We start from the raw sequence: 15,079 nt of genomic DNA, 5'->3' as shown, positions 1-15,079 counted from the left end.
CCTGGAGTGTCGGAGGATGAGGGGTGACCTTATAGAGGTTTATAAAATCATGAGGGGCATGGATAGGATAAATAGACAAGGTCTTTTCCCTGTAGTGGGGGAGTCCAGAACTAGAGGGCATAGGTTTAGGGTGAGAGAGGAAAGATATAAAAGCGACATAATGGGCAACTTTTCATGCAGAGGGTGGTGCATATATGGAATGAGTTGCTAGAGGAAGAGGCAGAGACTAGTACAGTTACAGCATTTAAAAGGCATCTGGATGGGTATATGAATAAGAAGGGTTTAGAGGGATATGTGCCGTGTGCTGACAGGTGGGACTAGGTTGGGTTGGGATATCTGGTCAATATGGATGAGTTGGACCGAAGGGTCTGTTTCTGTGCTGTACATCTTTATGAAGCTATGACTCTATGGCATACTTAAAATTAATCTGGGAGAGCAGGAATAGTCTGTAAGAGCAACATTTTGATAAAATAATGACTTATTTCAATATTCTTGGGCCAACAGAAAAATAGGCCCTTCATAGAGAAACCTGGATATTATTTGAATGCATTGATATGCTTAAATACAATTTGAATCTCCTTATTTCAATTTATATTTTAAATGTTGATATAATTTTGTAATGCCAAAATATTCCAAGTAGTTCCATAGGGTAAAAGCAATGTGCTAGGAAAAGGGTGTTTGCATGCAAACAGATAAGAAAGTGGAGCTGAGATCACAATCAGATTAGTTATGATCTATTGAATGGTGGTCCAGACTCAAAGGGCCAAATAACTTACTTCTGTCCCAAGACTTATGTTCAAAATTTCTGACATGTAACTCCAGCACTATGTTTGACACTTAACATACCTCTGAAATGGTAGCAAGGCAATCAGTTTGATAGATATTTGGAATGCTCAAATTAGCGATGGGCGACAAATGCTGGCCTTTGCCACAGATGTTCATATTCTATGAAAGATTAAGAGACTCGGGACTGCCAAAGGTCAAAGTGCCAAAGGTCACATGATTTGCAGTCACCATTTTAACAGCCAGTTTGTGCCTAACTATAAACAATATAACTGGAAGTTCATAATATTCTGTAAATGACTGTTTAAATGTTGTTGCATATGTTCTATGTTTAATAATTCTATGAATATTTGACCTCAACTGTTTGTAAAGGGGGATTGATTTTGACAAATAGGTGGACCATCTAATCATATATAATCATATAATGATAGCTGCGTATTTCAAAGAAATGCAAGCAAGTTATAATTAATGTCCTGGTCAATTTTCAGCAAAATCAGAAAAATAGATTATTTGGTCATCATCGCATTGCTAATTGTGGGAGCCTACTGTATGCACATTTGGCAATTATTAAACTTCAAAAGAACTTCATGGAATGTGAAGTGCTTTATGAAGTTTTTGATAGTGAAAAGCTCTTTCTTTTATTCTATCCTGCATAACAAGTAAACCAAAAAGGCATTGTAGCATTGCTAACATTCTAACTCCTTTGAATTGCATTAACATGTAATAAAATTACAGGTTTATTGATAACCCCAAACATGAATATTATTACACGTATGTGTGAAGTGGGCTTTGCCTTTAGCAAGATATTATACTTAATGTGGTAAGCCTTATGTTATCCTGAGTGACATAAGAAATAAGATGTGGATTATGTGCTTTTGAGGAATCTAACAGACGTTTCGTTCAGCTCACTAATATATATAAGTATTGCATCCACATGTACTTCAATGTCGAGGCGTACATCACACAATCAGGCAACACCGAGCAGCATGCTTTCAATAATGTTTCACTCTTCAAGTGATCTCGATTAAGGCGTGATGTGAAACCCACAGATCACATGCTCTGATACAGTCACTATATTATAAGCAGAAATCTTAATAGTATGCTGGCATACAGTGTTTCTTAAAGGTACACTAATATAGTGGTTGTGGTCATAACATTTTCTCAATGATAAAAGAAATGCCAAAGATATACATGGTTGTAAATAGGTATGTTTTGTTAATTTGATAATTATAGAAATTAACATTCCAGACTTAAAGCTTTGGAGATCTGACAACTTATTCTGATCTAGCTGATGTCTCTTGGTATCACTGACAAAAATCATTAGCAGAGTTTTCTTCTTCATTATTTTTGTGCATGATTGATGTGTAATTCATTGGTCTGAGCCGGCTCCTATTCCATCACAAAGTAACACTATGATCAGTGATGAACAGTTTGATCTGAGCTAGTTGCACAATTTAGAAATCTTTGCAGGTACTCATGTATTTGGGTTTGGATTTCTAACTCACTGCGCCCTGTGCATATTTTTGGCAACTTACTATTTCCTTGTTTGTTGTGTATCTCTTTCATGTTCCTCTGTCTTTTGAAGAAGAACTTCAAGTGTTTCAGAATGGTTAGATAATTCGTTGCTGGGCAAGATAATTTGTTCTTCCAAGTATGAAGTTATGCTGGGGATGGTCATTCTTTCTTCACTGAAGTTGCACAAAAATGCAAGGTGAAAATCTTGTTCTGTTTCTTGACAATAAAAGAGTATTGATTTATTAGTATATACCATTCATTCTGCTAGACCATTTGAGGATGGATAGTGGAGTGATGATGTGATAAGGGTCATTCCCCACTCAGTACACTTTGTCTGAAATGCATTTCCAATACCCTGCAGTCTTAGCACAGTTTGTCTGGAGATACTGTATGAACTAAAAACAACTGCCATTGCCATGGTTGGACTTGCTCAATTGTCATATAAAGAGAAATTTGAAAAAGTAATCTCTCTCGCACAGTGAATAGGTCTGTTGTTACTTTCATTGAAGAAGTGGATAGAACCTTGTTTGGATATAAAGGTTACCTCTGTTGTTGAGGTTGATCCATTAGGCCTGCTTCACATGAGTTAACCATCTATTGATTATTCTATCTCTGATACAATTGATGCAATTGATCTTGTAGCATTGGCATGATATCTTGGCATAATGCTTTTGCTTTCAGGATTTGTTTGCCTTTGAAAATGACTTGTTATGATGTACCAAAGTTGGTTCCAAATGGTCAAAATGCATGAATCTTCTCAGATGCTTCTTTAATTCTGTCAGGCCGTCACTGCAAAATGGATTTTTTTGTAACTCTTATAGTTGCTTATTTTTGGCAGTTGCTGATTGCAACTGTGCACATTGGCTCCAAAAATTCATCTTGAGAATGTTTTGAACTTCATGGTCTCAAGCATGTAAATCAAAAAGAGTAGTTTTTTTATTCTTTTCTCATTTTTTTAATCCAGAGCTCCTATTGCACACACTAAATGGTATTTTCCACTACCAAGTTCTCCATCACTAAGTTACCCATGTTTCTGAATCAATTACCAATTTACACATGAGGCCCATCAGAAACAATGTCACTACAACTAAAGTGATGAGAGAGGGGACAAAGAGGATTGTCTTGATGTTTGTGTGAGTTAGACAATCTGTTCAGCCTGTAACATGTATTCAGCCCAGTGCTTGACTTATATCTCACTACAGCGACAAATCTTTGCAGATCATTGACTGAATTGATTGCATCATGTGTGGTCTATTCTGCCAGAGTGGGTGAGATTTGAATCTCATGAATTGTGAGTGTGCCATTGCTGGACTGTTGGTATCTACAGTACTAGGGGTACATAATTTTGGAAAACCTAGATGAGCTTGTCTGTTAGTACTGTAGTGTGACTCAACCAATGCAAGGAAATGAAGATCGACCATACTTCCGAAACAGTCTCTCATAGGCAGTATCATGGAGTGTCACTTGCTGTGGTAAATCCTTCAGGTTGCATAGTGGTAATATTTTGGCACTAGTTCTGATATTGTTATTAGTTTTAAATGCGTATTCACCTGCATTTACATGATTAATGGTCTTAAAAGATCATTTTCATCTTCTACAATTGATATGGTGTGTGAGATTAACATTATGGAAAACGTGGTCATCCTCTGATATTGGTCTTTCACTTAGTTTGGGGGATGGTTTGGGGGGAATGGTGAAGAGTTTGGGGAAAGCTTTGAGGGGATGTGTGAGGGAAGTGGTGATTGGGGTGAGGGGTAAGTGCTGAGGGTTGTGAGGAAAATGGTGAGGGGTCGTAGGAGAGAGTGGTGATCGGGTGATGAAGAGGGAGAAGTAGTGAAGGGTTGTCAATGTAGCGGGGAGATGTTGAGGGTATGTTAGTGGTGAGGTATGGGCAAAGGGAAGGGTAGTCGTGATGGGATGTGGGTGTGGAGGAGAATTAGTGAGGGGGTGTTGGTGGGTGGGGGAGTATTAGTGAGGGATTGTAACTTTGTTCTATGTGTAGTGTCATGTTTGTCTTCCTAATCAGAATTACAAGTTGTCCAGAACATCTGAAACACAGTCAACCTTATGTCTTGATTAACCATCATTCCTGAAGAAGGGCTTATGCCCGAAACGTCGATTCTCCTGCTCCTTGGATGCTGCCTGGCCTGCTGTGTTTTTCCAGCACCACATTTTTCAACTCTGGTCTCCAGCATCTGCAGTCCTCACTTTCTCCTAACCATCATTCATTGCTTGGTTGTGCTCCACACAACTTATATAAATAGAAACCATGTCATCTTACCTCAAACAAAAGAAAACACAGAAGACACTGTGTATAGGTTGGAGTAGCACAATGGTCATTTCAGAGCTCCCAAACAGACCAGTCCAATATCTCTATCTGAGAGTTTGATTGCAAATTGATTTTTAAGAGAAAGCATTTTGCACCAGTTACATATTAAACATATCATGTTGAACAAACAAAGTGATATGTTGAAAAAAGGTTAAAATGGGGAGGTGATTTCTTTGAGGTCTTGCAACACTGTCAAATTTAATATAAATAATATAAAATAAATATAAATATAGTTCTACATTTTCCAAGGACATATGTATGAATCCAATTGGAAATATTGAAATATACCAATAATGATACCAACATCAAAGTTATCCTCAGTGAATGCTCAGTAGAATGAATTAAAGTGAAAAACATCAAGTGAGGTGTATGTAAGTGTATCTGCTGGCTCTGGCTGCATAGATTGTTGTCTAAATTACATTAACTCTCAGACTGCAGCACAACATCAATTAATTACATCTCTTCTACAAACAAACCCTGTTTCCTATTGCAAGAGTTTCACTCAACAGTCCAAACACATCAATGGCATTGAATGGAAATCAATCTTTCTGAATTGGTTTGTGGATTTTGCAGTAAGTGATTTATGAAGGTGAGAGCACAAGTGCAAACAAGATCAATAACTGGATGGGTCCATAATTGACCTGGATAAAGACTGGTTGGCTGTACACAGATAAACCAAGCCGGGCATTTCAGTTAATTGCATCATTACCTACACTACATTGGAAGACAAAAGATGAGCTGAACTTTCATAGACTTATTATTTTGTGATAATTTATTGTACTGTGGTTTGACAATAAATGCAAGGAGCATTTCATGGGAATAGTTGTGAAGAGAGCACTTTGGGCTTAAAACAAACAAGTTGTGATCGTGAGACCAAGTCCATATGAGAAACTGTGCTGCTGGTTCAGTGATGAGCATCTACTTAGTTGTATTTTTGGGTGGTACTCAATTTAAGTCACTATTTGCAAAAGGCAGGGGTCTGAATGATGTTGCTGAGACTCCACTGTCATTCTACAATTCTTCATAAATCATGAACAGTTGGTAGCCTTTTCAAGTATTTAGCACTTGTCTTCTCCCACATTAACGAATTTTAAAGGTTTGTGAGGTATTTTCTCAGCAGTTGAAAGCTTGCTTAGTCTTATATTATCTGGTTTATATGCAATTGCTTTCAATTCATAAGACCATATGAATTGGAACTGGAGTAGGTTGTTGAAGCTCTCAAGTCTATCCTGCCATTTAATAGGCTCATGGCTAAACCAACATTCCTCTTGTCCACTTTCCTGCTTTCCCCCCATAACCCTTGATTCTCCAGCTGATCAAGAATTTATCTATCTCAGACTGAGATAGATAAGGAGTCCCAGAGACTCACCACCCTTTGAGAGAAGAAATTGCTCTTCATTTCAGTCTTAAATTGATGTTCATTTGTTCTGAGACTATGCCCTCTGGCCCGAGATTCTCTCATTTGTTCTGAGACTATGCCTTCTGGATTGCCTCATGCAGAAAAGCATTTTTTTTGTAAAAGGACCAAAAGTGCTCACAGCACTCCAGATGTGGTCTCACCAGCACCTTGTACAGTTGTAGAACATCCCTGCTCGAATACTCCCAGCTCCTTGAAATATAGGTCACTATTCCATTAGCCTTTCCAATTACCCGCTGCATCTTTGTGCTAGTTTTGCATGTTTCATGGATAAGAACCCCAGAGTCCCTTTGTGTGGCAGCTTTGTGCAGTTTCTCTTTGAACTAATATTCTGTTCTTTTCTTCTCTCTTGCAAAATGAACAATTTTTCATTTTCCTACATAACACTCCACTTGCCAACCTTTTTGCCCACTTATTCAAACTATCAAAATCTCTCTGTAAAATATTTGTATCATTCTCACAACCCTCCTTTTCACCTATTTTAGTGTTGTCTGAAAATTTGACTGCAGTGTGTTCACCTCCTTCCTCCAAGTCATTAATACAGTTATTGTACAACACAACCACCTGATGAAGGAGCAGCGTTCTGAAAGCTAGTGCTTCCAAATAAACCTGTTGGACTATAACCTGGTGTTGTGTGATTTTTAACTTTGTACGTCCCTTATCTATCTCAGTCCAACACCGGCACCTCCAAATCATTGTGCAACATGATCAACATTAAAGGGTATTCAGGAAATACACCTTTTTTGTCATTCAAGCCATTCGCCTGGTGAGCTGAGAAGTCAAAGAAGAGAAACAATATCAGAAATAAGCAAACAAAGTTACAGCTATAGGGAGACTGCATGAAAGGAGATGTGATTGAACAAATAATCACCCTCCCCCCCCCCCCCCCCAAATTTGAGTGTAATGGCCCTGGACACCATGCTTGCAGTTCTCTGCGAAGCTTTGTGTAAGGATATTGTATAGCCCTGGGGACACTATCACAGTGTAGTTTCACAACTGGCAACAAGACTTATAAACAGCTGCCATACTAACACACTGTGTAAACAAGGCCACTGCAGCCCTCACCCACTTTGCCTCTGGCAACATCCTGTCTACAACAGAGAATATCTCCAACAAGCAATTAGTTTGAAGTTGGTGGCTATGCCAAAAGCATTGAGCTAACATAGATTTTGTGAAAGCAAACACAGCATTTGCTGTACACACAACTTGAAGCAACAGGAAAATCACAGGCTTCCATCAAGTGCAAAGTGACATTGCTACATGTGTAATCCTCTCCTTCATCGGGTGCCACTGCTTCACAAATGGCATATGTTTCCATTCAATTGATGTAGAATTGCCAGTGCTGCATTGCCTAGGTGTGTGCGGTATTTCATGGCTGCTGCTATAAACAAACTTAAACTGTATTTGTGCTCCATTCTGCCCCTCCACTCTTGGCCCATGCACAGCAAGTAACAGACTGATTTAGCATGATGGCTATAATCTGTACATGACTTGGAGGTGCTGGTGTTGGACTGGGGTGGACAAAGTTAAAAATCACACTACACCAGATTATAGTCCAACAGGCTTACTTGGAAGCACTAGCTTTCGGATCACTGCTCCTTCATCAGGTGGTTGCCTGATGGAGTGATGTTCCGAAAGTTAGTTCTTCCAAATAAACCTGTTGGACTATACTTTGTATAATTAGCATGATGACCTGTCTCAGTGACCAACCTGCATCACAGTCAGAACAAGCTAACTTGAAGCGTCAGACATCGGTCCTCTTTAGCTAAAAAAGAGTAAACAATACAGATAGTCTTAAATTGTAGATGTTTTACATTAACCTATTCAAATATGTTGTGACATAACCACTGGACCAAGTAAGAATTGAATCTAGATTTTCTAGTTCACAGCAAATGACACATCCACTGCAAAACAGATACTCTTAAATTTCATCAGCTATCATGATGGGATTTGACCCTATGATCCCAGGGCATTGGTCTAGATCTCTGTATTACTAATCCAGTTTCATGACCATTATGGCACCATTTCACACTACTGTTTTGTAGTATGCTACTTAACTTTACATGATGTAGAAAATGCAGTGGATGGTGACCAAACAAGTGGACTGTGACATCTTTCTGCAGCTACAGCCCTTCAGCAGCAGCTCACTGTGCATCAGCCAAACATTCTTCTTCCCTGTTCATTTTAAAGTCAAACATCTCCTTCAACCCTTCGAACCATGAATAAGCTGAATCCCTCACAAATATCAATATTGATGTTAATGTCAATAAGTAGAGCAAAGTCAATTTAAGACTATTAATTTGGGTTTCTGGCACCACACCAGGCAACAGTTGTGTAGGTGATAGGTGTGCAACTCAGCTGTTGTCCTGTGAGAAGTTATCACACTCCATTTCCATAGCACACAAGTTTCTGACCTGTGGCTTGAGAAACCTAAGAGGAAAGTAAGTTGTGGCTGGAGAATGTAGCTCTATGATATGTCTGAAGTGCTCAGATCCATTTGGTCTCCCAGCCTGTCAAATATAAACAAGATGGGGGAGACCAGAGACTGTGTCATCCAGATATGATTCTGAACTGAAAATTGCTACCCATGGTGAATGTCTGAAAGGCCACCTCCCTGTTTAGGTTGCAGAGTTCATTTAACTGGTGGCTACACTTCCTCACTTCAGGATGAATTTCATTGTTGCTGCCAGGATCCTGTGGATGGAACAGAAAGCAGAGTATGCCCCTCTCCTCCAAACCACACATCTTCCCTCCACTTCAGTTGTTTGCAGGACCCCCAGTTGCACCTTTCGGTGGTCAGGCCACCAATTAATTGATGTTAGGATAATGGTCCCTTTCAAATGATGGCAGCCCACCCCAGGATCCACCAACCCATCTGAGTGTCAGCAGTACTGCATGCTTAACAGCACCACCAGGAGCAGTACTGACTGCTGGAACTGCACCTGAAAGAAGGGGATTCCACAGAAAGCACATTGCCCTCTGAACCAGGTTAGTGGGGCCAACCTCCGCCTTCCCTGACTATGAAAACAAGGCATAGTGGCAGGGAGATGATGGATATACAACTCTCCCCAAACATTCCTCACTACTTACACATGACATATACCTCCACCATTTGCTGTACAGTCCCTTGAGGACTGCGTAATATGAGTTGTGTCACTACTTTGAGAACTGTTTTAAGGACAATGGTGACATCACATGACCAGCAACCATGAGGACTCCAAACAGCAGCAAAGTATATAAATATATATATAAAGATTGTTCTGGAATTGCAAAGTATCAATATGGTAAGTAAACTTCTTTGATATTTTCAAGTGAACCTATGCTTACCAATTCAGGGTAAGAGTGGTAATGCTGGGTTAAGGAAGACAACACAATAATATGACAATGTACTAGGCAGCAACTGGCATCAACATGGAATGAAAAAGAACTTCATCTACTTGCAGCAAGCAGGATGTATTCCATTAGTTCACCTCTTGATATCATTAAGATTAAAGAAAACAAGTGCATTTTTACAGTGAGTTGTCACAAAAATTTGGGCATCATATTATTTCGAACATTCTTTCTTTAAACATAAACATAATGTGCTCACTGTAAATCACTTCTCATAGTTTAAAGAAAATGGGAAATTATATGGCTCACTCCCTGTGCAATATATCACCTCACCCCAGCTCAGGTGTTTCTTAACAAACTTCTCAGTTTCTTTTTAACCTTGCTAATCTGCTGTTCTAAATAAAATTTATATCAGCTTATCAAAGGTAAGACTGCCCAGTTGCATTATTCTTTTTTGTCATCTTGCATCATTGGAGATTATACATTCTTCAAGTAAACATGACGAAAAATATTGTCTTGTAATTACACAAAGTAAACAGTCTAAAAATTAATTGATACTAATTCATCCCATTGAATTAAACCAATATCCTTCAGGATCTGGAGACAGATTTCCTGATTTCACTTTTAATTGGTGAACTCTGAATTTAAGAATCTCCCACCGGTGGGAATGGTTTCACCATCAAAACTGTTGATTGTTGTAAATATCCCAATTAGATCATGCATCTGTCTTCTAAACTCCAAGGAACACAGGCCAAGGTAACACAGTCTGTCCTCGTATTCTAGATCTTTTAGCCCTACCACTTATCAACAGCATAATATTTTTGAAGACGATTTACTCGTATCAAAATTTAGGATCTCGAACTGAACATTAACAAAATGGATCACCTATTAGGTACTGCTTTTTGGTAAATGACATCTGCAATGTCCCAGTCCTTTAATCTTTTATGCTCTCTTTATGATGAACACTATCCCCCTCATATTTCATTATTCTTCCAAGATTTGCCATTTGCAAATATTGAAATTAGGCCAACATATCCAAGTCATAGTTAATTACATATATTGATAAAGCAATGGTTCTGGTTGTAATGAATAGGTTATTTAGGAGTTGGCAGATTAAAATGAGTACTTCATCACTTGGTCCTCAACCATTTTCATTCTTTATCAATGATTTTAATGAAGGTAGCAAGTGTAATTTATCTAAGGAAGGGTCAGTTGACCCGAAACATTAACTCTGATTTTTCCACAGATGCTGCCAGACTTGCTGAGCTCTTCCAGTAATTTCTGGTTTTTTGTTTGTAATTTGTCTATATTTGCTTATGCTACAAAGTTAGATGAGAAGGTAAGCTGTGAGGAAGATGCAAAGGAGTAGCGAAGGAATTTAGACAGGTTCAGTGATTGGGAGAGAAAAATGGCAGATAGAATATAAAGTGAAGTCCAGTGTGTCATCAAGGCAATTGCCTATTATCTAGATAACCCTGTGAGAGATCCATTCAGCCTCTTAATGAGAAGATCTGCCAAAGGATAAAGGAATCAGTCATCAATGGGCCTTATCTGGAGTCAAGGCTCCAGTGGTGGAAATCCCACCTACTGAGAGTTGTTGGCCGATCAGTGGCTGGCAGGTCTTGTCCTCAGCCGTGGCATAGCAGGATCAAAACTCCCTCGACAATCACAAAATCGAAAAGTGATCCAGGACACATGTAAGTAATGTAGGTGGAATGTGTTATTGTAGGATTGGTAGTCGTGAATGGAGGGTGAGCAGGAGTAGCAGGAGTAGTCATAGCAGCAGTAGGATGAGGAGGAGGAAGAGGGTGGGGCTAGCTCTCCTTGACCCCCTGTGCACCTCACCCCTCTTCACTGATTTTAAATTCCTTCATCAAGAACACTGCCTTTGACTGAGGAATATCTGCATCCCCCAGAAGTGATGAGTTGACTCATTGGTTATAACTGCTATTGCAACTACAGGCTCACCCAGCCTTTCACTTAATTAGCCATTACAGATATGATACCTCTGGGTCATGTATGACTTAAACTTGGACCTCCTGGCTCAAAGATAGGGACGTTACTACTGCACCACAAGATCACTGTCTCTGAGTTAATACTAGTGGCAACAGGATGAGTCCTTTAAGTGGTCGTTCATTGGTCATTAAAGGGCTTCAGTTGGTACAGTGAACTGATTGACCCTGTCAACCCTGGACCTTCCCATCCAAATTTCACATTTCTAGCACAGCCAGGATGGCAGTGGTGTTCACTTTTCCATCTAGTTACTTGCTCTTTCCAACTCTAAGAGTACTACCAGTGAGAGCTGAAGGCTCTGCTTATTCTGTGGTGAAGTCTGGAGAAGGAACAATAGATCAAGATTTGGGGATAACCTTGAAGAGGTTTATAAAATCATGAGAGATCTAGATAAGGTGAATAGCAAAAGTCGTTTCCCTAGATTGGGGGAGTTCAAAACTAAGGGGGGCATATTTTTGAGGTGAGAGGAGAAAAAATTAAAAGGGACCTGAGGGGCAACTTTTGCACACAACAAGTAGTTTGTACATGGAATGCACTTGCAGAATAAGTGCTAGATCAGGTACAGTTATAACAACTAAAAAATATTTGGAGAGGTACCTGGATAGTAAAGGTTTCAAGGGATATGGGTCAAATGTAGGCAAATGGAACTGGTTTAGTTTGGGACACTTAGTCAGCATGGACGTGCTGAGTAACTGTATAAAGTTGGAAATCCCAGAGTAAATGAATCACAGACAAATTAGAATTCAGGTACAAACAATTAGGGAAGCAAATGATATATTAAGCTTAATTACAAAGGAATTAGAGTAAAAGAGTGTGTAAGTCTTACTACCATTGCACTTGGCCTTGGTGGGACCATACATGGAGTACTATCTGGAATTCCATTCTCGCTGCTGAAAGGAGGCTATACTATTCTTGGTGGGAGTGTGATGAAAATAGGTAAACAGTAAATGTGTGGTTAAAGGAAGAGTAGGACTGATCAGAGACCAAAAAGGAGAATCACAGACAGAACAAGGAAATAGCTGAGGTATTAATCTACTGATTTGTATTCCTCTTTACAAGTAAGAAAGTTGCTTCCCAGGCCATGGTGACAGAGGAAGAAATTTTGTCACTAGAGGCATTCAAAATTAACAAGGAAATAGTCATGGATAGACTATTCGCAGTTGAAGACTTAAAGATGAGATGCATCCAAAGATTTTGAAGGAAACGAGGGTAAAAATTGAGGAGGCACTGGCCATAATATTTCAGTGACAGAGTTAGAGAGTCATTGAGATGTACAGCACAGAATGAGATCCTTCAGACCAACTTGTCCATGCTGACTAGATATCCTAACTTAATCTAGTCCCACCTGCCAGTACCCGGCCCATATCCCTCCAAACCCTACCTGTTCATATATCCAACCAGATGTCTTTTAAATGTCACAATTGTATGAGTCTCCACCACTTCCTCTGGCAGCCCTTTACACACACGCACCACCCTCTTTCTGAAAAGGTTGCCCCTCAGGTCTCTTATATCTTTTCCCTCTCATCCTAAACCTATGCCCTCTCGTACTGGACTCCCCACCTCAGGGAAAAGATTTTGACCATTTACCCTATCCATGCCCCTCATGATTTTATAAACCTCTATAAGATCACCCCTCTGTCTCCAAGGCTCTAGGGAAAACAGCCCTAGCCCATTCAGCCTCTCCCTATAGCTCAAATCCCCTAACCTTGGCAACATCCTTGTAAATCATTTCTGAACCCTTTCAAGTTTCACAAAATCCTTCCAATAGGAAGGAGACCAGAATTGCATGCAATATTCCAACAGTGACCTAACCAATGTCCTGTACAGCTGCAACATGACCTCCCAACTCCTGTACTCAATACTCTAACCAATAAAAGAAAGCATACCAAATGCCTTCTTCACTATCTTATCGACCTGTGACTCTACTTTCAAGGAGCTATGAAGCTGCACTCCAAAGTCTCTTTGTTCAGTAACATTCCCTCGGATCTTGCTTTATAGTGTATAAGTCCTGCCAAAATGTGCTTTCTCGAAATGCAGTCCCTTGCATTTATTTAAATTAAACTCCATCTGCCACTCCTCAGCCCATTGGCCCATCTGATCAAGATCCTGTTGTAATCTGAGGTAACCTTCTTCGCTGTCTACTACACCTACAATTTTGGTGTCATCAGCAAACTTACTTCCTCGCATTCCAGGTAGTGTCAGTACACTGGAGAATTGCCAGGAATTGTCATTCACAGATAATCTAACCATCATCGCTTGATATTGAATAGTATTAGCATCTCGGAATACTCCCACCTACCACCTCTCCAAACAGAAGTGTGATGGAATACTCCCAATTTGCCTGGATGGGTGCAACTCCAACACTGAAAAGCTTGACGACAAAAGATAAATCCAAGGTAAAACAACAAATTCAAGGCACCACATTCACAAGCATCCACCCTCTCCACCACCAATGCTCAGTAGTAGCAGTGTGTGCCATGTAGAAGATGCGCTGCAGAAATTCACCAAAGTTTCATAGATGGCACTTTCCAAACCCACAACCACTTCCTACTAGAAGGACAAGGGCAGCAGATACATCAGAGCATCACCACCTGCAAGTTCCTCTCTAAGCCATTCATCATCCTGACTTGGAAATACAGTATATCACTGTTCCTGCACTGTTGCTGGATCAAAGTCCTGGAATTCCCTCCCTAAGGACATTTTGGGTTAACCGGAGCACATGACTACAGTTTTTCAGCAAGGCAGCTAACCACCACCTTCTCAAGGGCAACTAGTTGTGGGCAATAAATGCTGGTCAGTCAGTGTCCCTGAGTCCCAAAAGTGAATTTAAAAAAGGAATAATCCTGGCAATTACAGACCAATTGGTTTACTTTCATTAGTGAAGAAACATTTGGATGCAATTATTTGGGGTAGAATCAATAGTCACATGAAAAAGGTGGCAAATTAGAAAGAGTCAGCATGAATCTCTAAAGGGAAAATTGTGTTTAACTAACTTACTGGAGATTTTTGAAGAGGCAACAGAAAAGATTGAGGTTTGATATGATATACATGGATTTCCAGAAGGTGTTTGATGTAATGCCTCACATCTGATGTATGAGGAAAGTCATTGATAATGATATAAAAGGGACCTTGGCAATGTGGTTGCAACATTGACTGAGTGACAGGAACCAAAAAGTAATGGTCAATGGATATTTTCAGGCTGGAGGAATATTTGTAGTGGAGTCCCATAGCGATTAGTACTAGGACCCTTGCTTTTCCGGACATATACTAATGACATGGATCTTGGTGTGTAGGAGATAACTTCTAAGTTTTCAAATGAGAGTAAAGCTTGAAGAATTATAAATTGTGAGGAAGATAGTATGAAACTCCAAAGGATCATTGACAAGTTAGCAAGAGAGCAGATAGATTGTAGATGAGCTGCAGTGCATAGAAGTGCAAGGTGATGAACTGTGATGAGAAGAACACTGAGAGACAAAATATAAAATGTGAGGTACAGTACGAAAGAAGATGCAGGAGTCGATGCTCTTCGGAGGATTGGTGGAGACTCAAGGAGCCTTATCATGTGTATCTTTACTGTAGATGTTATATAATTCTGTAGCACCACCCAAACTGTTCCGTCATTCAACATACTTAGTTTGATCCTTACTGAAAGGAGCAACATATAACTAGTCCCAAGTGGGTAGAAAGGAATT

Source organism: Chiloscyllium plagiosum, unplaced genomic scaffold, assembly GCF_037043375.1.
Source record: "Chiloscyllium plagiosum isolate Xiang-an unplaced genomic scaffold, Cpla_swu_hap1 HiC_scaffold_4, whole genome shotgun sequence".
Lineage (NCBI taxonomy): Eukaryota > Metazoa > Chordata > Chondrichthyes > Orectolobiformes > Hemiscylliidae > Chiloscyllium > Chiloscyllium plagiosum.
Note: the sequence above shows the minus strand (reverse complement) of the source record.